At 44.6% G+C, this 25107-nt stretch overlaps 1 protein-coding gene across 8 annotated transcripts in view; it reads right to left on the reverse strand.

Moving 5' to 3' along the window:
* The window catches only part of pcbp3 (poly(rC) binding protein 3), a 63525-nt gene that overhangs the window by 30985 nt on the left and 7433 nt on the right, over positions 1 to 25107 (reverse strand). For 4 of the 8 annotated variants that reach the window (XM_069698857.1, XM_069698856.1, XM_069698855.1 and 1 more), the window contains exons 2-5: positions 9763 to 9824; positions 9523 to 9589; positions 8202 to 8346; positions 7716 to 7837 (exon numbers count right to left, since the gene is read on the reverse strand). The gene's annotated coding sequence lies outside the window, so the exon portion shown is untranslated. The remainder of the gene's footprint in view (positions 1 to 7715; positions 7838 to 8201; positions 8347 to 9522; positions 9590 to 9762; positions 9825 to 25107) is intronic. The other 4 variants (XM_069698851.1, XM_069698852.1, XM_069698853.1 and 1 more) reach the window with 4 other exon arrangements.

Raw genomic sequence — 25107 nt, forward strand, 5'->3', positions numbered from 1 at the left:
TTGTGTTTGCTTGAAACCTTATACAGCCAGCACGCCACCCAAAACTCTTATCACCATGGAAAATGGTGCCTGATCTCCCTTGCAGTCACAGTCAGTGCTTAAAGTAATGATATTGCTCACGGCCAAAATTTGATAAATAGAAAATTGCCAAATTAATTGCACCTGCTTAAAACAATGCTCAAGCAGAACTCGCCTATTTATGCAAAACTTCAAACTCCGGGCGAAGCTCACTGCGTTCCCCTAATTGCGTCATTATAAGCCGCTCCCTGCCGCTGTAATGATTTTGACGTCGGTAATAAATACTTTTTCTCGTGACGTCGCGAGGAAAAAGAAAACGTGATATTTTGAACCGGCGTAGCAGCCATGAAAACGACCTCCCGGTGTGTCAGCTTCATGTTCCCGGATGTTGTTTTACGTCACGCGATCCCCACTCCAAAGACCTCTCGGGTTCAAGCTATCATCTTCTCTGATTAATCCGGTATCCGACCGGTCCGCGACCTTTTCCGATAGGATGAGAAGGTCGAGTGAGGTAATAATCGCGGTCAGATATATCGAGGGATCTTTTGCCACGCGCACAAAAAAAAACCCAACCCAAACATCCGTCTTAACTAGGCATCCTCCTGAAAAGGCAGCGCGAAGGCCAGAGAGGTTTCCTCTGCCTTGAATACATCCATATTTTACTCCCGGACGAAGGACGATTACTGCTCAACTTCTGGTTTCTGGAGTCGTTATCAATCCCAAACAAAACGCGCCACGAGGGATCCGCCCACATACCCGCGTCCGGACGGAAGAACGGAAAAGCAAACAGAAACGGAAGTTCTTTTGCCAGACGTAAACACGGCTTTACAATTAAGTAGGACAACTCACTCGGCCGGCGGTGTGTTTTGGCCGGATAACAAATGACTCGGCGTGGAAACTAATTTCATTTCCCAGCGAAACTTATTTTTCTTCGCGCCTGCATTTTCGAAGATGAATCACCGAAACCAAGTGGTCGAGTTTAGAAATGATGGATGACGCGCCCGGTGAGAAGAACAAAGACAAAAACGCACACCGCGGAAGACAAAACGACTCCCCCTACGACTTCTCCATCCTGTTTTTAGCTCTGGTTGCCCGCAGCATCGCCTGAACTATCTAATCACATCCCACCTCCGCAAACTAAACGCTCTTTCAAAAAAAACAAAAAAACGTGTCGCCGGTAGTCGAGTCGTCTCGCAGGTCATTCTGTTCTTCATCCCAGATGCGGTTGCAGGGTGCGGGTCGCACAACGCTCGGGCTGACGGCACGCCGAATATTGTCAACCGTTTGTCTTCACCGATGCCCGCGAAGAGAGTGACAAGTTTCCGGCCAGCTGCCAGTCAGATCGTCATAGCAACAGGATCAAGTTTGACTCCTTCTTACCAAACAGAACTGCTCGGTTATGTTCTTCAGGCGTGAACTGCTGTCATGAGTTTATTCCTCGACATCCCTAATGTGTTACGCTCCCTCCGTCGTCGCTTAATATTGGGATCCTGCTCTCCTGGTGGTATGCCGCGGCCTTTTTCGACATCCACAAACTGTGCCGTGTTTCTACCTGAACAATTCAACCTCGGCTTTCATCAGACCAAAAAAAAAAAAAAAAAAAAAGAAACGTTTTCTCACACGCGGTGATTTTATGCCGGTTTAATGACTAGCGTACGGTGAACAGCTGTCGCTCTTCGGTTTCCGGAGCCTTCTGGCACACTTTTAAACGTTCTCCGTTTATAGGCAATTCGTCTCACTGTGGATTGATAATTATCTGAAATCTTTGGTGATTAGTTTGGAACGTTTCCCAGCTTTTATGCAAATCGCGAAATTATGATCCGCAAGCCCGCCGGTTGTTCCTTTCCCCGGTGCCACCGAACCACCGGTCGGACAGCAAGTCGGCAATCTTCATTTCGCTCCATCGCTTTGAGGAGTGGCGTCAGAATTTCATTTAGGTATTTGTGTGATTATGTGCATGACATCCTCTCATTAAAACAGAGTAAGTCAAACAATCAAATTTGGCCGTTTGTGGCGGCAGCGTGAATAATCAGGGAAAAAAAAAAGAAAAAAGTGAAGAGAAAGCAGCTGCGCTCGGGGCTTGTTGTTGAATTAAAACAGGCCGGAGCGTTGAGTCTCCAGCTGCATTATCTAATCTGGAGTCCACTTTAGATGCGCGATTACGTTCTCTCAAAAATACTTTATGAAAAATCGTGGCGGCTCAGTTGCGATCACGCTCGACAGAATCTACAACACGTGGACTGACGCCGGGCCGTGGAAGCCACCGACCGCCGTCCCGGTGCCGGTCCTCGCTCCATATGTTGGCAAAGAATTAAGAGCAAAACGCACCAGCGTATGATGTCCATTGTTTTTTTGTTTTTTTTAATGTTAAGACTGCACCGGCGGTGTGGTGATGTGGGTCAGCTGTCAACAACAGCAGTCGCTTATTTCCCCCGGTGGCTCCAAAATGTCACACGCCAGCCCACCGCACCTTTAGATACCTGCGTCGCTTTGACGCAGCAAGTCTGGGCCGCCGGTGCATCATTTAATGACGCACAAGCAGCAGGTGCGGGTTGAACTTTCTCATTCTCGAGTCTGATCGGACACAAAAGCGGCCCGAAGATGTAAACAAATCAGATAATGACGAGATTTAACGAGCAGCTTCTCATTTCAAAAGTTTCCGCGTCCAAGTAAAACAAGTGTTGTAAGACATAATCCGAATAATTAATCATTTCTTAGTTTAATCACTCTGCTCTTTGTTTAACAGCAGAACAGAGATTTATTTGTAAATGTGAACTCACTCATGTTGCTCGCTTCTCTGTGAACGCGGCCGTACTGAGTTAAAAGCCTCAGATTGGACACTTCGCGCTTCAGTATTGGCAAATGAAACCCTCTGCGGTTAAAAGCTGACGCAACAAACCCCTTACATCGGGAAGACGTTTAGTTGCAGAAGGAGCCAGATAGACGGGCGGGAGCCGCCGCTTCTTTGGCGCGAAGGGAAACCCCCCCTTCCCCCCCCCGCCACGACGTTGGAAGAGTTAAATTACAAGTTCAGGAAAATCTTACGCGGGCAAGTTATAAACCAGCTCATTAATATTTGACTCGATTACTTTGCTGCACAGCTGCCTTTTATTGCTCCTCCTCGGCCAGTTCAGGAAGATGTGCCGCAGAGGGCTAAAACTAATAGCAGAATAATGAGGGCAGAGCTGCTGCTGATATTTCATTACTCCAAAGTTGATGAAGAACTATACCTGCTACTGTGGAAATATTCTCACCAAGTCGCAGTGAGCTTTGGAAGCGTAGATCTAAATCTGCCCCTACATTATTAGTCCGTTTTCTTGACTTTACGGACACACTTTTCCGACGAACAATGAAATTTGGAAAAGAGAAACGCGAGTATAAATGCCCGCAGTGTAATCTCAATCTCAGTTTTGTCGTGTACAGCTGTACCCTCCGTGGTTTATTGTGACGTACGACGGGTCCGCGCTGTCCCGGCGCCGCCGTCGCATAACTTTTTGTTTAGTGTCAACCAGGAAGCCGCCGGTCCCCGCTGGGTGCCAAGTCTCGTCGTTCTTTCGGAGACGCCCCTCTTTCCGTTATCCTCAGTTGTCCGAATATCGAAAGAACAAAATGTAACGTGCAGGTAAAGTCGATGGCAATTACAGTGTTTGAATGTGTCTGAACATTAAGACCTGAACCAGAAACAAGATGCTGCCTGTGTGAGGTGAGGCGGTTGAATCCGCAAAAGAGAAATACCGTGAGAGGAATAAAGATGTGATGTAATGGAGAGGGGGGTTGTTTGTACTGGATATATTTTAAAGTCATTTTACACAGTCGACCTCATGAATACTGTCTTTTGGGTTTTTATCGAGGCAAACGCTCGTTTGAATTTTAAGCCGGCCGAGTTTTGACGGCGGACTTTTTGAAGGGAAAGTTTTTTTTTTCTGGATCATCTGAGTAAGTGCGTATGAAACCTGTAATGTGTTTGCGTGTAGTTAATCCGCCTGTCTGTATGCTACAGACTCCATAACATGGTCTGAAGGAGTACAAGAACAGTGTTCTTCCCCTATAGGCTTGTGAAGGGACGCCGGCATCTGCTGACTTAATCCTATCAGTCCAACGCAGTGCTCTTCAGAGGGAGCCAGTTTAGATATCTTTTTTTTTTTTTTCATTTTTTTTTTCCCCCAGAGGATCAATCTATAAAGCTTTGCTGCAAGTATTAAATTGTCAAAACACACATAAAATGCGTATGCACGGGCACGTAGGAACGCGCTCGGAGGATTTGAATACGAACGGGCAGACAGACTCGCATACCCGTGCAGCAAAACCTGAAAGGAAACCGGCGCACTTTTATTCCTTTCTTCCCGGCCGGTGTCGGTCACAGCGACACGCGTTGGCTCCGCCGACTCGGGACATCACGGTCCGCCGTGGTCACTTCCAACGGCCGAGTGTCGTTCGCATTTGTCTCACGGCTCCCATTTGTTTTGCAGATTGACTGCGATATTGGAAAATGGGCTGAGCGGTAACACCGAGCAAGGATTGTAGTAGTGAGGGTACTCGATAACTCCACCGCGTGAATATTTGTACTGTAAATCATCCCGCAGTCCCGCCCTGCCTCGAAGGTGCAGTTATATTGTGTTAGAAATGTCGACGATGGTATCTGGAAATGATGCGCGGTCGTTGGGAAGGCGGTCTGTAAGTGGAAGTTTGGTGATAATTTAAGACACGAGTGCAGCCGGAGCTGTTTGGGAAGACGACGCGTTCACTGCCGTATATTCTTGGCTCCGCAACGCCACCGTGAATGTAGCCGAGTCGCTACGGTCGTTGTTGATGGGCCTTTGATCCGTGCGGGTGCTTAGTGGACTTAACATTTGAATGACGTGTTCCACTTTGGGAGGCTGCCTCCTGGTTAAGTCCCTGAACGCGTCATCACGGCCAACAAGCTCTTCTTCTATCCCGGTGGCGTCACCAGCGATGGCGACAATATACTGTACTTCCTGCTACTGCCCGACTGGCAGACACAACAGGTGTACCACTGATGGATCAATGAATCTTTGAATGAATAGTTTAAAAAAAAAAAAATCTGTCTTTATTGGTGAATTCAGGCTTTGTTATGATCTCTGGGAGTTAAATGTCCTTTCAACAAGGTTTTTTTTGTCAAATACACGGCATAAACAAGATCAACAAAAGCAATTTCTAGAGTTACATAAAGGACTAAATCCAGTCTGTTTTTTTGTTGTCTATTAGTGCTGAAGAGAAACATTGTAATTTATATTGCAAATTGAATATTGGACTGCACTGAAGTCGCTGGAATTTACCATTGTTTGTTTTGTTTTTAATTTTGTGGACGTGAAAGAACCTCGCAGTAAAATATTTGACTTCACAAATCGACCGCACCAGCACGCTTCTAGTTTTGGTCTCTGAGGCTCGACAGTCTCGTTCAGAGAGGAGCTGCAGGTTCGGTCGACTTGCCTTGACTCCATTAATCTGCGTTTGTACCTGATGGCGCTGCAAATGTTGATTCATTCACTCGGATGAGCACGCGTTTATTCCAACACCTGAACGGCCTTTAACTGTTGTCCAAAATAGATGTTCAAATTTGTTTCCGCGAAGGAGCTGGAAGCACGTTTGTTTCTTTTGCTCTTCCTCACAGCTTTGTTTGTACTCGCTTCCCCTCGACGTGCTGCTTTCACACCTGTCCGTTGTGCCGTGGCCCCGGTGACGCGGCAGGAAGTGTCGCCGTGACGAAGGCTCAAATCTGCCGAAAGGAATTCTCTCTCGCGCTCTGCAGTTGTGGACTTTTTGGCGGAGGCCACGACCGCGGTGGGTCTCACCCGCAACAACGAGGAGGCAAACGGCAGGAACGATGTGAACCGAGTGGCCGTGCGGTGCAGGTACAACCATCTCTTCCCTCAACGTGACGCAAACACAGGAGATTGTTATGGACATCAGGAGAACCTTCACCCAACCACCCCCCCCCCCTCCCCCCTCCTGACCAACAACGGTTCTGCTGTGGAGCGGGCGAGCGGCACCGCGTTTCTGGGTGTGAACGTCACGGAGGATCTCTCCTGGACAAACAACACGGCATCGCTGGCCAGCAAAGCCCGGCAGCGCCTCCACTTCCTCCGCAAATCAAAGAGAGCGGGGGCCCCGGCGGCCGTCGTGTTTCTCCTTCCCCCGAGGCTCCACGGAGAGCATCCCGACCGGCTGACCGCCGTGCGTTTCGGGAGCTGCGCCGCCTCCGACCGAAACGCCCCGCGGCGCAACAGCGAAGGCAGCCGGTGGGATCATCGGTCCCGCGCTCCTCCTCCCTGCTGGACGTCCACAACACCCGCAAAGCAGTCAGCATGGCGAGAGACTCATCCGTCCCTCACGCAGCCTCTTCGGCCTGCTGTCTACTGGGAGGAAGTACCGCGGCCTCCGCGCACCTCCTCCAGACTTCTCCACGAGGCTGTCAGGATGCTGAACCCCCCCACACACACACACACTCCCTCCCCTCTCTCCCTCCCACACACACACACACACACACACACACTTCCCCCCTACAGTCTGAACATTGTCACCCCCCCTCCCCTCCCCCCACCCGGCTCCCTTCATCACACAAGCACCAGCACTTTATAAAAACAGACTCGGGTACGTTCTTTGCACTACGTGTCGACCGATATTGCTTTTTCAGGGCTGATACCGATTACTGGCAATCAAGGAGTCCGATGAACCGATATTTGGAACCGATATAGTTTGCAGTAGAAATAAAAAAAATCTTTGCGTCAAAATGTGGAATAAGAAATTCTCCGACACAAAACTTAATTCAGACGACGTTAAATAAACAAATGCTGCCACTATGTAATCTTATGATAAAGCCATACTGCAATGTGGGGTATTTATTGGGAAAAACAAAGAAGTCCTTTTTTTTTTTTTTTTGCAGCGCCAGCAGAATGTTTGATACGTGATTTTAAAATGTGCTTTGGGGTTTTGTTCACTGTACAGCTTAACTTTGGGCTTTTTAACGCGTTTATTTTAGCGTCACGTAACGAGTGCGGTCGCTATAAACTGGAGTGACTTCTGTCCCGTCGGTAGGGCTGCTCTCCCCAGACAGCGGTGGGACAAACACGGGACAACCGGGACGCTACGGCGCGAGACCAACTTTGATGAAACACGACGTGTGTCGTTAAACTCGGGGAAAGTTGCTTTTCTTTTCTTTTTTTCAGGCTTTAAAGACGGTGTTGGAGCCCGTTCAGTAGACGACTGCACCGAGGGCTGAAATGAGCTACCGGGTCCGGTGTTTTACAGCTGTGAAGCTCCTCTAATTGCACTCTGGCACACACTATTTGAACAGGGTAGTACGAGTCTGATATTACATCCAAATGAACACCGAATTTCAACACGCGTCGAGGCAGACTACGAAAGGCCAAGACGAGAGATAACGAAAAACGAGGCGGTAGATTGTGAACGGTCGAGCTAACATTTGCGTTATTGCCCTCCAGCCAAAAACGAAATTTCATGATTAAAAGGCACACGGGGGCCTTTTAACATCTTTTATTTATTTTTTTTTTTTTTTTTTTATCACACATCGGCGTCAGTGGCTCGGCTTTCATCAACCGTCATCCAGTCCAAAACTTCAAAGCAAGGACACCCGCCTGCTGAAACGTCTTTGTAATGGCAGCGGTGTAAATCCCATCAAGTTAACCTTAACAGATCAAATGAGTTTTGTTCCTCACCAGATTTGCGCTGGGTGTCGTGTTCCCAGGTCATATAGGACACCAGAGCAATGTGGTCTCGCGCACACACAGATCAGTTCATCAGCCTTTGGACTTCCTTTCAGGTTGATAACTGGCCCATGCTAAAATAAATAAATAAATAAATACATAAAGGTTGGAGCAGATGATAAGCAATTGCTTCATCAAGTTTGTGTTTATGTGTGCTTCAAACATTTACATGCATTTTTGTGTACATGACGTCATACCACGAGTCTGTTGCGTTTTCAGATCATGTGATTAGTTTGTACTTCAGAAATGATGTAACTTTGCAAGTCGCTTCAAAAACCGGATTGAAATGTACGTTATCAGTGCACGGGTTGATTTTCTTGGCAGAGCCGACCCGACCCGTGTTGCTACACGGGATGAAGTCATTTGGAAGCTAACCAAGCATATCGCCGGCACGGACTTTCAATCAGAATAAAGCATCCCATCAGTCATGTTACTCACAGTGTGCGCGAGCAGTAACGGTGAGAAGGTGTATCCGACCGAAGAGGGATCCCAGAAGTCTCCTAGGTTTTTTCTTCCAGGTCATGTGACCTGTGGCTCTCAGCCTTCCAGCAGAATGGGGCGACTGGAGGTCGGGCCGATGGAGCTAAACGGATCACGGGGATCAAATGCATCAAAACATGGCAAACTGTGATGGGTAAGTGAGACTGGGTTTATTTACCGCTGGGTATTGATCTCAGGTAAATGAAAGTTCATAAAAAAAAAAAAAAAGTAAACATCCTTCAATCCACAAACTCTTTTATAGCCTTATGGGAACCACAACGCAGTCAGAAGTGTCATAATACTTTTATAACATGAATACATCATTATTAGACTGCTGTTTCAATAATCTGATGAACAGAATACATATGATAGTGAAGTTGAACCGGTTTGTAATCAGCAAATATTTATGTTAAACATACAGAATTTAAAACTATTGCATTGAATCATCAAGTCTCCTTATTCCACGATAAGTACTTTCGTTACGACAACTTTTCCGACACTACTACTCCTCCCACTGCGCGTGCTAATATTATTATTTACTAATCCGGTACAGGCATCAGTTTAGCATCATGTGGGATATTGTTCCCATGATAACGGTTGTTTTATTGCCACTGACGTCTTGGACTTCGGCTGCTGCTGTCGCGGACGCATCTGCAACTCTGACTGAAATATGTGCTGAACAATTTCAGGCTAAAATCAGGGAACGCCTTTAAACAACTATGGGTAGAAGCTGTCAAATCTGGAAATAAGTTTATTAAGAAATAATCATGGTAACTTTTGCTTTATGTGAATGATGTTTCTAATGTGGTATAGATGATTAGCGTACTGTTCAGTGATACTCCAATAACTTCCTGTATAAATGTAGTACAGTGAAATTCTTGAGTGGATGTACTTTGCATCTTTCTTAAAAATGTTTTTACTTTGAGAATCAGTTTTATATTCATGGTTTGTAATTACAAAATATTGTTTAAAAAAGGCATATTTTGACTAAAACATTTTTAGTATTAATAGTAAGCATGAGAGATGAGATAATATTGCTGTTTGGCTAAAAGACATCAATTTATACACTTTTAGTCATTGTAAGACTAAAAATATGAGGCTGACGTTTACTTAAACACAATATAATAGATAAAAATGCCTGATAAATCATTTGCATCTAAACAAGTGCATTACAAGGGCTCCTTGATTTGTTTTTTTTCCCCACATAAAAAGCGTTGTGATTCAGGCTGTGGAACAGGACAGGAATTTACTGTATGTGTTGAGATGAATCAATACTTACCGTGCTGCGCCTGGTCAACAGAAGCGTATTTAGATCAAATTAACGGTGGCAACTGGATTCAGTGTATCTGTTAAGAGAAAGCAAAACAAAACAAAAAAATGATTTGAAGGCAATGCTGAACTTCCAAAAGCACATCATGCACGCCACATGCTGCAACATACAGGTTTCCTGAACTGGAAGGCTTCAGTTTGAAAATAGGCCAAAATGACTAAAAGGTTCATCCGTGAAAATGTTTCTTACGTTGTGCAGTTGGGATGTTCACAGACGGCACTGCAGGGGAGGAGAGGACAGGAGAGGAATCCCTGCGAAGGAGATTCATTTATAAATGTTGGTTTCAGTGTGACTTGATTTGTACAGTAAAAGCTCCCTCTGTCGCCATCTTCCCATATCCCACTGAGTAAAAGTGAGCGCATGGGCTCATTCATCCCCAGCTATACCCCCCCCCCTCCCCCCACACACGCACCAGAGCTTCTTTTCTTTAGAAGGGGATCACTGCCCTCTGCTGGTGCCTCATGTGATCGACACCATTCTTCCAGAAAACACTTTTAATGAATTAATCTGGTTGCTCGTTACTGCACGAACAGAACAGGAGCCCTACGAATAATTACAGATTGACTGCTTCTCTTACAGTTCAGTTCGTCATTCACGATAACGGTGAAGTAGAAACTTTTATTTCTAAGCTAGATGAGTGACATAAATGAAACTGTTTTGATAGGGAATAAGGTTTTCAGATTCTCAGTTGTGTGAATTTGCTTCCTTTGAATGCGTTACTAAATACCATACTGCTTATTTGGTATACATCTTTTAAAAGCCGACATTTATTGTTCACTTTGATATTATAAAGACTAAACAATTAATGAAGAAAACGCACCACAGATTAATTCATGAAAAAAAAGAAAAAAAAAGAATTGTGACTCGCAGGCCTATTGAAGAGCATTACTCTGGGAGAAGAAGAGTCTCATGATGACTGAAAAGTCTGGTAATTGCGGTTCAATTTTTTTCATAGCGGCAAATGACCACACAAGTCATCTCAGGACACTTCGAATAGTAACGACCTTACAACTGAACCTCACAACACCGTAGAGAGGAACCCAAGAATTCAACGATTCCCGCATGAACAGCAGCGGCACAGAAAACCTCCTTTTTTTTTTCTTTTTTTTTTTAACAGGAAGGAGCCTCTGACAGGAGAGCTGGGCGAACATCTGCCTTCACCGGTTGGAGGGTTGCATAACGTTGACCAGGCCACACTAAATAGAAATGATGTGCTGATGCAGACTAGAACTAGTATGAAAGGCTCATTTTAAAGATGACTGCAAGAATAAGCTGCTGATACTATTGTATCTCAGAAATAAGTATTTGGTTAATGTATGCAAGTCCCCTTTAGGATTTTAATACATTTTAAGTCGTTACGTTTTGCGTGTGTCGCCACACATTAGCCAAAGACAGAGAGGGAGTCCGAAAGAGTGCATTACCTCGCATAAAGCGCAATTCACACACACACACACACACACACACACACACACACACACACTCTCTCTAATCTCATCCTCAGAAGCGGAGTGGCGATCTGATCTTCCCTTGGCTTTAGCTCTAGCTCTGTACTGGAGGGTGGGTGGGGGTTGCAGAGGTCCCCAGAGGTAAGAAACCCTATTAGCACGCCGCATGAAAGTCACAGAAAAGGACCCCAGTGTGCCCCCGTCCCCTGACAGTATTAATGTTTAATGATATCTAAAAAGGCTAATTCCCCCACCCCTCGCTTTTGCTCTTATCCTCTCATTAAATATCCTCACAATATCATCACCTCCTCAGATTAGAGCACTGACCCCGTCTGCTGAAGGACTCACCCTTCACTGATGGTAAATTCTTCTCTCTTTCTCTCTCGCACACACTGACGCACACACACACACACACGCGAGCAAAAGATTAATGTAATGAATGCAGCATTTAAGATGTGTTAGAGGGGACGCAGCAGAGCAGCGTATAAGGACACGGGTGTGGGAAATAATCGCTAACAGAAAACGGTCTTTATTACTCAGACCGAGTGCAACACATAACTGTGTCTGTGCAAATGTGTCTCAGAGTTCAGAGGAAGATGAGAATAATTCCACTTTTCAAAAGTAAAAAAAACAAGGATTTGTAACTAATCGTATTATAAGTGAGTCTTCTTGCTGCTGGGGGGCAGCAGTGAGCACTCAAATCAAGTGAGTGAGGAGGAAACTATGCAGCATCTTGGACCTCAATTTGAACTATTTTCTTGAAACCACAGGTTATACAGCCATCAAACCCAAACCGTTACCGACAAAAGCCCGAAGAAGTAAAACGAGAAATGCGTGTCCTCGGGGTCAAACCGCTATTTTAAAACTATTAAAATTCATGAGGCTTGATTATATGAACCCAATACTTAATCCTTAATCATATATTATTCCACAAAAGACACCAAAATCAGCAGCAGAATAGCAGTTTTTTTTTGTTGTTGTGCCTTTTATGACTGCATGCTGAAAACTCACCCAGAGAAAGAATAACGTCCGTTATGGGAAGGAGACATGCTTCACCGTTAGCCGGTCAATCATCTGGCTCTGCCGATTGCGTTTCACTCTGTTGGACTTTTGTGATGTTTGTAGACTTCATCAATTGCCTTGTTGTGTAACGGTGTTATTAGAAGTGGTGGAAATGATGGCCAGAGCTTTTCAAAATGAGACCCGAGTCGTCTGCCGTTTTCGTGCAAGCAGGCCGAGTGCGGCGTTGTAATGGAGCGGTCTGTGTAGAGATGGGTGTCAGCTTGGCGCCATTTGCACTTGATTGATAGAAGGTGAACGTGGACGGCCATTCGTAGCACTTCTCCCATCAGACCTATCAATGTTATTGATCAGCGCGGACTTGTTTCACGTGGCCGAAGCAGGAATTAACAGGGTTTTTTTTTGTTGTTTTTTTAAGCCAAATTAAAACGTACGCCAGCTGGAGAATGTTTCATTAAGACTGCCCCGTGTTTGTTCTGAGCACCGACGTCTTAACGAATCTGTGAATCTTCTCTCTTCCCAAAGCTGCTTTCGCCGCAGTAATTCAGTTCAAACGGGGCATTCAAATCTGGTTTACAATAATAATGCAAAAAAAAAAACACACCGTACGGAACTACAGGGAGGCGGGGCGTTTAAAGACACGGATGTGCCGTCGCACTCGTGCACACGCAGCGAAAACGAGCCCGGATGCACCGGTGAGCATGTGGGCACGCACGCCAATACGTTTTCAAGGGCACGCGCACACACCGACGCAAACGCCGACGCAAACACAAACACAAACACACAGTGCAAGCAGGCAAAAAGTTCGAGGAAATGCTTATGCCTCCAAACACACTCAGGAGGGCCTGCACAGCACTTAAGTGGTCACTTTTACGCACAAAGGCCAACCACAGGAGCTTAGCTGGCCCCATTAAGCTTTTTTTAGTCAACGCTGCCACACTGAAATTGCGTGTTTAGTTAACCCTGTGCGCTACGGAGCGAAATGTAGTTCCATCACTCAAGTCCTTGAGTTGTGGCAAACGCTTTGCTTTGAAGTCATTGTGTGTAAGATGACTAGGCCTTGTCATTTGTGAGGAGGGATTAGTCATGCTATGTTTATTGCAGAGTGTGCATCAGCTTTCTTGACTGCTGCGCTTTAAGGATTTTTGCTTCAGAGGTGATTTTGCCGAACACTGACACTGCATGAGCACAACGTATGAAAACTTCAGCATCACACCAGCTCTGTTACACAATCGTACATTTGCATTATGCCTTCATAGAGAATTAAAGTTTGCCGAACTTCGATGTTACCTTTCTGTGTCACGTCTTCAGGTTTAAAGAGTTTTGCTCTTCTAGAAATTACAAAGCAAACCATTTAATAAAGTCAAGGATTCTGTGGATCTGGCGGGATCGGAGGAAAAGATGATCATGTCCTGAATTGAAGTGTGTTTGCGTTGTTGTTTTCAACAAAAGTTGTTGTTAAGGTTGTGAAAGGGCAGCGTTGCATAGTGCGTTTATTTGTTAGGCTTTTTCAAAGTGAACGTTTTTTGGTGAAGGCAGATGAATTACTACGTTTCTACCCGGGTTGAGTTTGGCTGGTCTCTGCGTTACTGCTCTACTTACAACAAATTTGATAACTACATCGTATCCGCTGTCCCACGGACTATTAGAACATAATGTTAACTTGCCACCGGATGTGTCTTATTTAAACATGCAACGCAGTCATTTCTGGCTGCACCGAATTCCCATCGTCCTGACTTAGTGAGATGTGTTCACATTGTCTGGTGGAAAGTCCCACAGCTGTAAACCTGTTTTTAAGAGTGTAAAAGTACACAAAATGTTGAACGGACGGTAGGTTGTCGGCGGAGGAGAGAAAACAACAGGAATGCATTTCATTCTTCCCGTGAGGTGGTGGCTGAAAGTTGAAACTGTAAAGAACTACGATGACAGTCATTCTTCGGTAGATTGCGTGAATTACAAAACTGGGGAATAAATATTTAAAAGAAACATCCATACCAGTACAGTCTGTCAGATATATCGGGACGCTTAGTCTCATACGTTGCAAGCGTAGAATAGACCCAATCAGTGCTCATGTACACTAGTACACTAACAGTATGTGCTATGCAGCTCCCATCCCAATGAAGGAATGGTGCACTTATTGTTATTATTATTATTATTATTATTATTATTATTATTATATCAAGGGGGATGGATGGTTTGCATATAAGAAGACCACATTTGTGGTTTTTAAGGAAAAAAACGACATCAACAAAACATCACAAATAAATAAGTAAACACCGATTCACATACTCTCAGAGATGTCAAACTTTTCCCGTGTAGTTTCACAACCTTTCGAACCCAAGTTTGGATTAAGAAAGATGGATATGTAGCCCTCATATCAAATCAAAAACGCATTCAATTAAAACTCAATCAAATGTAAATGTACCTAGATGCAGAGAATGTCAAACTCCCTTTCTATTTAATCAAACATTGCATAATTCATAGAGCCACCGTTCCAAAGCATCTCTTCTGGACCAGTCTACCTTGAAAGATGATTTACAATCTCATTTATTAACTCTGTAAAAAAAAAATCCAAATGTTCAAATATGTCAAGTTGGATTTATAAGGAAAACTTTATGAATGTTACTTCATGTCCAAAAAAAATAATATAATTGAAACTTTTTGGAATGGATATGCTGCTCCGCTGCGCGGAGCCTCGCCGTACGATTGATGGATATGTTTTCATAATCCCCATTTAAGCCGGGAGCTGGTTTTCAGTTTGTTAGATATCCTTACTCCCCCCCCCCTCCGACCCCCCTCCCCGCCCCGCTCATTGTGTAGCATTATGTTTCTGCGCTGCACGTGTTACGAGGCCGTGTTTTTTTTTTTTTTTTTTTTGTCTTGTGTATTGCACGCCTGCATGAATTGTGGGGAGGGGGCGAAAAGCAATTGGCGAGGCTTCAACTGGAGATGGAGCTGCCAGCGGTAGATCTTAAGGCCGGACATATTTATGTCCAGAGAGGTTCGCCTTTCTGCCTGCTCATCACAGCAACTGTCTGGTGGTGAACTGTGCGTGTGGTTTCTGCTCGTACTGTGTGCATGTGTTGATAAGACACTGCATGTGCATATTGTATACAGTATGTTGTTGTGCCTTTTTTTTTTTCTTTTTTTCTCCCACTCGCATGTCATTTTTTTGACGTGTGCGTTTCTGTGTCAAGAGACGTTCTGCACATGCGATGCTGTGTGAGAAATGTGACTGAGCTGTGGTTCCTCCCCCTCCCCCCCATTTTTTTTTTAATGTTAAGTTAAGTTTGCCCTTCTGGTATGATCAGAATTGAGTATAATATGGCCACAGCGGTTAGTTGAATGGTTTTGTACATTATGTACAAATGGTTCCCCGATCACTGGAAGGAGTGTCTGCTTATACCGATCACCACAGGGTCTCCTGGAAACTTATTATTTATGGTGTAGCATTATATATTTATTTAGCTATACTTAACAACAGTGCATTGTGTATTTAAGTTCATTTCCCTGGTTTTGTACGTCATAATATTCCACTCTCTCTCTTAAAGACAGAACTTAAACCGCAGCCGCCGCCGCTTAATTACTGGAACAAGTTATTGAGGGAGAGAGAAAGAGATCAGTATCATTTACATATCATTCATACCTCTCAAAGCTTACTTCTTAAGCATCGAGGCATTTATCTTTGTGGGGAAATATCTCAGTTTATCCCTTTTTATTAATACGAAAAAGAAAACGTTTTTCAGACACCCCGGATGGGCTTCCAGACCGGCGACGCTTTTTTAGCTGAGCGCAGAAAGTTTTCCGTCGCATGATCCGACTTTTTAGAGACTGCAGATCAAACTTTTTAGGGCTAATTCCGGCCGATCGTTCACTTACTACGTCCAAAACACGGCACTACAAAAGGAGGACAGATTTCTATGCCACAGAATTATCCGCAGACCTGCCTGTATGTGCTCAAACCCAGCTAACGTATTCAGTTTGAATTAAAATCCCAGTTTCATTAAATAATAATGAACTGAAGAAACAAAGACTGTGACAGGTCAAAGAGAAAACGTCCCCCGGACGAACCTCTTCTCAGTCCACAGAACTCCATCAAACAATGTACTGAGCCAATTTAGGCTAATTCCCACTTTAAATTGACATCAAAAGTGGAGCAATAAAACATGTAAGAGCACCTTAAGGCCGGCCGGGCCAAAATCTAACCACAACGAAGCTCGGTGGTAGAGAGAGAGAGAGAGAGAGAGCGAGAAAGGCTTCCTCAGCCAGCTGCAGGACACGGAGCGAGCAGACCGCTGCACAAACTGCAACCAAAAAAAAAAAAACATACTGGACAACACCTTCAAAAACTGAAGGTATACTGAGAAAGACGTAAACAAAATACAGAACACAGCCACAACATGACCAATGAGGCTGGTGCAACACTTGGAGAAGGAACACAATGCGAGTCCACCAGCTTTAAAACTTGTTGCACACCGTGCTCTGTTCTCCAAACGGTTTCAATGACCCGGTCTTCATAGAGCTGCCAGAAGCGTTTTCGTTTTGAGGGGGGGGGGGGGGGAAACAAAAACACCATACATTTCCACTAAGAATTGGATAATGTGAGAGCACGGTGCAGCCACAACCGGCAGGACAACAAACTGTTCTGAAATCCTTTCAAATCTGATTTTCAATTTTCTCTCTCCCAGGTTCTGTAATTGTAAAACTATTATATTGTTGTTGTGGTATTGGTGGTCTTCGGTCATTTATAGCGTAATGGTATCTTATTTGGGCTGCTTGACCCTGGGAGATGTGAAAATAGGACTTAATTGTCCACTTTTGTGCTTGGAATAAAGTCAAACTGCACAGAGGACAAATGCAGAGATAAATACAGCAGGGAACCTGTCAGGATCGTTTTCTGGGCTGCTACGTTACCGTGTCTGATAAATTACATTTCACAGTGGTTATTCAAATCGGTTGATCCTGTGTGACATCCGTGTGAATGAGCACTGGGAGAAAAAGCGTTGAATACCCAGCGTACGTTTCTTCGAAATGTAGAATAGGATTTTGTTTGTGTTCTTCGGGCCCGCTGACACCTCTCTTTTGTGGAATAAGGTCAAAGACAATTACCCACATTTTTCTGCAAAGTGAACGTTATTTTGTACCGTGTGATAAATGCCTGATCGTATCGTGTTAAATCACAGCGCGGGGCTCCTCCGAAGGTGCTGTATTTTTCTATCGCGCTGCTTGAAGAGCCCCAAAAAAAAAACCCAACCGAGCCTGCCGTTTTAACGTTTTCCATCTCTGCTGAATCCTGTCTGAAAAGTGAGTGTGGCGTCTCCAGCAAACAGTCGGGGGTCATGCGCAGCTTGTTGTTGTTTGCGAGCTGCACACAGAGGAATCCGCTCTTATCGGCTGCGACATGCGACTTGTTTAGATTTTCTGATGGAATTAGCTTTTATTTGATGTATTGCTGCCGTGTGTGTGTGTGTGTGTGTGTGTGTGTGTGTGTGTGTGTGTGTGTGTGTGTGTGTGTGTGTGTGTGTGTGTGTGTGTGTGTGTTTTGAGATTAATCTCCCACCATCTGTTTGTCCGTGCTGATACGAGAGCAGGTCGTTGTTTTCTTTTCCATCCAAGAATCTGTTGAATTTGAAAGTATTCGGCTCAATTTTCTTGTCTCTGATGTAAACCTTTTAAAGACATTATCGATACCCTCCCCCCTTCTCTCTCTCTCCCCACCCCTGCCCCCCTTTTGTCACTCTAATTATAGTTTAGCTGATTCCTCAGTGCTTTATGAGTAATCTATTTCTTGCAGTAGACGATATTAGCCTTATTAATCCTGCAGGAAAAGAAGCTAACGTCCCTATTGCTCCACTTATGTCCAGCTCGAGTGTGCAGGTCTCCCTTTCATGTATTTCTGAATAAGGAAAGCTGTCCATTGTGTCCCGATTGTACATAAATACACAGTCAGCCAAATATGTTTCATGTTTCACGAGACAGCCCCCCCCCCCCCCCCTTTTGTGCATGGAAATTTCACAGCTGTTTTTCCCCTTACTAGTACTTTTTTTTTTTTTTTTTTTTCTGCAGATGAAAAGTGCCAGCTATAATAAATCTGATAAATTACCAGTTGCAAACTGTTGACTAGTCATTTTCCTGACAGGGTGTATTACCTGATTTTCTCCTTTCCATAAAGACGTATTGCAAATGGAGCTTGATTGCCCTCGAAGGTGGTAAATTACAGATTTAACAATGCAGAACTAACTCCGCTTTCTTCTCTCTCTCTCTCTCTGTCAAGTGGATTTGCTCCGTTTGGAGGCAGTTTCTTCGTTATGTTTCTCGCTCACGCTGGCTCATACGCTCACAAATAGATGCCCGTAAAGGAGCTGCTACTGTAGAATAGTTACTACTTCTATAAACTATATGATTTGGGGTTCACACGCTTCCTTGAATAACAGTTAGAGCCTGACTGACATGGCTACAATAAGTTGTTTATCTCAATGGCTTGTGATCAAAGCAATGCCCCCGTCTTAAGGTGCCTACGGTGTCACCGTGTCCATTAAAGTCTACAAATTTGAGGCTTTGATGTAGTTTTGATAAGTGATAAATGCCTGAATCGGCCCATGCCTCAGGCCGCAGGGACACACAAGTATTGTCTGGGTTTTTTTTAAGGACCCATGTATATTTTTTAAAAGAGTACAAAATAACAACAAAATGAACCAAATTTTATACCAAACCATGTAACTAAAATGTTGATAAAGATCCCTTTTGAAAGGGTTTTGACCGCTTTAACCAGGACCTGTCAGTGCTCTCTTGTGGACTAACTGTGTAATAGAGACACTGTTTCTTAAGAACCACAAATATCTCTCTAAAAATGTAGCATGCAGGTGTTACTTAAAGCTGCCCCATGGTAATTTATTGTAAGCAAACAAAAGTTCTGTTTAGTTTAAGTGTTTCTCACCAAAGCACATTGTGTGTATCCTTGAGCTCGAGCAAATGTGCTGAATGTATTTCCTTCCTCATAAAACATTTACAAGGATGAGATAAAAAAAAAAAAAAAAATGGAACTCCTGCACCCACCAACAGCACAATATGAAATGTGGATAATGTAATTATTTCATTTCAGGTTATTGGTAACTTATTTGAAATATTTTACTTAAAAAATTAAAAAAAATAAAAAACATTGCAAGGCACTTTTGGTGACCCATAAATTGAGGCCCCACCCGACAAAATTATCTTCTGCCCCCCCCTGTGGTGCTCTGAGCCTGCAGTTGCGAACCCTGTTGCTAAACGGTCCGTAGAATCTGATAAAAGACGGTTTGATCTTACCCACATTAATGAGGTCAGTGGCTAAGAAGACCTTTTGACAGGGCGGGCGCTCTGATGCGTATGCAAATGAACAGAGCCGCACATCAAAGGTAAAAAAAAAAATAATAATAATAATAAAATTGTCCAAACTTCATGCTGTTAGTTGCCCCCAATGAATTGATATTCCAAAACAACAACAACAACAACAACAAAAAAAGTTAATGTGCAGATTTACAAATTCTCTGGTCACCTGGTCGAACGCAGATGGTCAATTATATTCCACTGAAAGAGCCGATCACGGGTGATATGTAGGCTTAACGTGTGTGCTCAAAATGTGTGTGGTCTGCATCTGGTATATGCGTGCCTGTGTGTGTGTGTGTGTGTGTGTGTGTGTGTGTGTGTGTGTGTGTGTGTGTGTGTGTGTGTGTGTGTGTGTGTGTGTGTGTGTGTGTGTGTGTGTGTGTGTGTGTGTGTGTGTGTGTGTCAGGGGAAACCTAATATCATGTGTTGTTAAGCAGTATTTGACATCCTCACACCTTCAGCATTGAGCCTTTCCTCAACATGGAGACGACACCAAAAACTCTTTGATGTTCCAGTCTTTAACCACTTAATCCCAAAGAAGAGAGGGATTTTAAGAACCTCCTCCAGTTGAATGCCTTTTTTTTGCACACACACGCACACACGCACAAATACACACATTTCTTTTTAAAGATATAGCGACATGTTCATTGTGCTTTGCTCTCTCGACATCCAGTGTATTTGATTCATCTCGTGGTTAATTCAAAGGACTTCACAGAGACCCATTTAACCCCTCAAATGAACACACCGTACCAAGGTTTGCATGCGACGAGAGCAGCATGCTCGTGCGTGGCGAAGTGATTGCACGGGGGGGGGGGGTGTTCATGATGTCATCCAGCTTCCTCTTGCGGGATGACAGAAACGAATTAGCCGATGGATCGAGTTTCTTTTAAAACCGGGTGGCGTGGAGATCGCACCACGCTGGTTAGATAATCTGCTTCCACTTTTGATTCGCCCGCAGTGCAACAGTGCATCTCGGCTCGCAGCACACTGTGCAAAACGTCTCGCGAAAAAAAAACCCAACCCAAAACGAATCAAAAGCGTGTTCGTACAGTGGCGTAGTAGAGGCTGTACGTTTCGCAGGGGGTGTTCTTCTGCTGTTTTCAGATTGTAGGGCGATGCTTGTTTTTGTTTGTTTTTTGTTTTTTGTTTTTTTTTAGCAATCTCAAATATTGTTTCCATTGTTCGGTTGCTGATCCGAAACAGATGCCGCGTGTCTCCGATAGGCTCGCGAAATGTCACCGGGTGACGGTACATGACAGGGAGGAGATAAGACGACGATGCACCGTGCAAACAGGGAAGCTAAAGAGTACAAGGCAGGAGAGGGGGAGGGCCAGCTCTGGTTCAATATATGAGCAGTTTGCACTGACACAGTTTCAGTATTCCATTAAATGAATAATGGAGGAAGAAGGGAAGGTTAAGAGCATTTCCTTTCTCCTAGTGTGGATAGAAACGGGAGACGGGTGGGGGAGGGGGGGGGGGAGGCGAACAAGGCGTGTTTGTAAACTGATGATCTTTTCGGCAGTTAGTGTTACAGGAGTCGGTGCACACTTTCAGGCATTATTTTGGTGCATCCAGGCGTCTCAATATCACTCCTAATAGAACACGATGGAATTCTTAAATGTGTCCTCGGGGGATCTCTGGAATTTTTGGGTGATTAATGAATTAGGCTGTACACACGGAGAGGTGGAAAAGCGTAGCCCGGGCTAATGGGATTTTAAGCTCTTCTTTTTCAGACCTGCCCCTATTTCATCATGCCCGCTCTCCCCATCAAACCCACTACCTAAGACGCCGAGTGCACGCCAGCGGCAGCAACCCGGGGACGTGTTTTCTCAAGCTCCTGAAGCACTTGCCTCCCTTTTTTATTTTTTATTTTTTTTTTACATCTGCTTAAGCTCACTTGGCTGCGTTCTCGCTGACTTAGCAGCCTCTTCCGCAGATGCTTCTGTAGCTGTACAAAAAAAAAAAAAAATATATATATATATATATATATATATATATATATAAAAATAAATTAAGCCGGCAGTGAGGAAAAGTGTGTCATTGGAAACAGAAAGCACTGGTACACATTACTTCCTTCTTGAGAAAGGGAAGAAGGTCTGAATGTGAAGAAGTATACAACATCATGCTTTAAAGTTCATAGCAGGGTTCATAGGAAGGTCACCCATGTAGGAACGCCCCAGCCTGATCACCTAATAACAATAAATCTATTTCTTAGTTTAGCAATGTGCTCAATTCCTGCCATCGCCGACTTGAAGGCGGTTCTCTGACTTTTCTGCCAAGTTTCGCTTTCGTCAATAATAATCGTCTGTAACGTGATTTGCCTTGATGTTGACATTTTCACGTCTTATTCCAAATCTTACTGAGAATTAAATAGTGTTTTATTGCCTGTAAGTCACTTTGTATTAATGTTTTGAAGAGCTGTGCAAACATAATTTGATATATTGCAATTTATTGATTGACCAGTGAATTATTTTGACGCAGACTGTCTGCTGTGCGCGGTTCAAATTGAAACGATAAACAATGTAATAATACAACAACTTAAAAAAAAAAGAAGCTTTGTGAGTATATGTGCTGAGTGCACAGTTAGTTAAAGGACAACGCCGGTTGCATCTGGATTTATTTTTTTGTCGTCAACAAATCCCATGAATTTGATCAACAGGTTATTTTACGCGCAGCCGAAGTGCGATTAGTTTATATTCCTGTGACTCGGCTCTATTGTTGGCCAAACGCTTCTAAAACCACCTCAGTGAGCCGCGTCATTACACCGACAACGTGATCACTGCACCCCGCACGCGTTACATAAGCGCTCATTAGCGGATATTGCGCTACCATTTATTTATTTTCCGGTCACACGACCCCCCCCCCCAAAAAAAAAACAAAAAAAAACACGAGTGTGACCGCGCCAGCGCGCGACGTGAGGCCGACTGGACGTCCGAGTAGAGCGTGAAGTGAGCGGTAGAGCTGCGCGAACGGAGCGGCGTGTGCGTGCGCGCGGTTTGAGATATTTGTAACAAGAGGAACCGCTGCAACTCCTCGAGACCCCCGCCGAGTTGGTGAGAGCGAAGGTAGTTGGCGGCAACGCGTCAGCCTGCAACGCGACCGGGCTCCCTTCAGGTGGACTGACCCAGTTTAGAGACCCATCTCAGCTGCTTCTGAGCGGAGAAATGGAGAAACAGTTCGGCTCGGTTTGTAATTTACACTAAAGCTAGTCCAAACTCTTAGAACGTGTGCTGCAGAGCAGTGAGAAAGGCGGGAGGATGTGTCGGTGATATTGTTTTATTATTCATTTTAGATTTCCTTTTCCGGTGAGATATTGTTGACTTTGTAGTGACTTTGCTGTCGTCACCGTTTCTGTTGCCACTTTAGAATCTTTTTTTTTCCCCCCCGCTCTAATCCTGTTCTGAATTTATTATTTTTACGTCTTACTTGAACTATTATATGAATTGATCATAGTGCTGAAACATATCCGTATCGACTGCTATCATTACTGCGCCGCAGCCATGGGTTTCCCACCGAGAGACAAAGCGCATTGTTGGCTTTGGCCTTTTCATGAGAATTGTTTACGATACATAAAAATACAAAATATTGCGAGCGAGCTTGCGACTAGTAAATCAGCGTGCCGTTTCTTCGGGGCAGCCGAAGTATTGTGGCGCGCCTGCTTCCCTCGTACACGTCCACGGTATCAGACAAAATCTCTAGGTTCGCTTTCCAAAGTGTCTGTTCCACCCTCGGCGTCCAGCTGGGGCCAATCTGTTGGTCAGGTGCGGCTCGGCGGTAGCAGCCACGGCCTCGCTACCCAGCTGAGAGCGCGCACGGCCCGAGATACAGAGAGGGACAGCTTCCACTGCGGCGCAACCCCTTATGCACAACACACGGGCGCTGACGAAGTAATTTGTTTTGGTGGCGATTCATTGTCACCCAAATGGAAATGTTTGTGTTCCTCTCGTAAACGGGGAACAAAAATGGGATCGAGCGTCTCGACGAGTTGGCAGAAATCCTGAAAACCCCCCCCTTTTTTTTTTTTTTTTTTTTTTTTCTTCGCTGCAGTAAGTGAGCGGGCGACGCGGAAACTACAACGCGCCGAGACGCGAGGACGCTCGCGGACGGGCGTCACGCGACGGCTTCCTTTACATCGCGAGAGTCTCTTAGAAACGCTCTAACATTTTGAAAGTGGCGCCGTTCCGCAGTCCGCCATGTTTTTGGAACCTCCCAGGCGGCGGATGCAGACATACACGAGACGAGCGCCGATAACGTATTTGACCCCCGCCGGAGGGACCTTCCCCCTCTCTCCCCCCCTCCCCCTCCTCTCCGGGCCGACGGAGGACAGCACGCGGCCCGGCTACCGCTGGCCAGAGCCACACAAAAAGCAGCGAGCGGACCGAACATTGGGGTGGATTATGTCTAAATAAAGCCCCGGCAGTGTATGAATCACTGTGTCACTGATCCCCCCCTCCCCCCCTCTGCTTCCCAGACAACAGGTTTGCCTTCTGCAAGCTGTCACTGGCTTTCCACTCTTTCAAACGAAGAATAAAAGCGAGGAGAACTCGAGACTGTGTGAGGGAGAGAGGGGAGTTGACGTTCATCACTCGAGTGCCGTGGCTTAGCCTAAGAGGCTTGAATAATCAGTATGTTAAGCTGTCAGGGTGTGCGCTCGCACCTACCACGCGCTTACTAACTCCTGGGCGCTTTTTAATCAAGCAAAAACGCTGAGAGGCAGCGGCGAGTGCCAAGATTCCAGGCTAAGAGATGAGCTTTAGAATATCTGTTACACTTTTTCTCCTGACATTACCAGACGGCGTATTTTCACTGTAAGCTGCAGACACGTCTGGGTTTTTTTTTTTTTTTTTCTTCTTTTTTTTTTTTCTTTAAAGAGGACACAGTCAATTTTCTGCACTCCTGTATTTGATGTGAATCATCATATTAAGTGTAATTGCCTCATAGCACAACAATTCCCTGCACGTTCTACAAATAGATTCCACGTTAATTGTGAATGAAGCCACGATCTATGTCATTATGTTTGTTTTTTTTTTGTAAAATCCGGCCTGATTTTCTCACAGTCGTCATGACCCACTGCACTATATCAGACTCTGGTGTCAGCAGCTGTTCCAGCATTGCTGAACTGTGACTGATTGTGATCATAAACAAAGATGTCAGCTTTATGTTCTACCGTAGCCTCCGGGAAAATAAGGAGTACAGTATTTCTAGATTAGATACTCAGATTTTTTTTTTTCTCCCCCAGCCAATACAGTTTTTAATCACCATTTCTTCCATTAAAGGTTTGCTTGAAAGTGGGTGTTGGAACATTTTTTTAAACATATCAAATAGATCCAATTCAATTATATCCCCTCCAACATCAGCCGTACTTTAATTTAGTGGTTATTAGTAAATGTTAACACACTAAATTAAGATGGTGGACAGCGTTTCCACTTGGCAGGCAGCCTTGGTGGGGTGGTGGGGGAAACCCTGGTGGACGTTACTGAATACCTTTTAAGATGAACAATATTCTGATTTATATTCTCATTGCAAGCCATCAAAAGAGGAAAAACACAAAACACACACCTGGAATACAGACTACTCTCCTCCTGCAGCCCTGAAGGGCAGCGAGATATTGAGACTAAGTGCAACCCTGTTGTTGACTCGGGGTCAAAACGCTCACATTTATCATTTAGTCGGGGCTATTTAGGCCACCGCAGAAGAACAATGA

The sequence above is a fragment of the Brachyistius frenatus genome, unplaced genomic scaffold (genome assembly GCF_029030835.1).
Source record: "Brachyistius frenatus isolate BFR_SWC_R1_liver_20210118 unplaced genomic scaffold, ASM2903083v1 Contig_28, whole genome shotgun sequence".
In the NCBI taxonomy this organism is placed as follows: domain Eukaryota; kingdom Metazoa; phylum Chordata; class Actinopteri; family Embiotocidae; genus Brachyistius; species Brachyistius frenatus.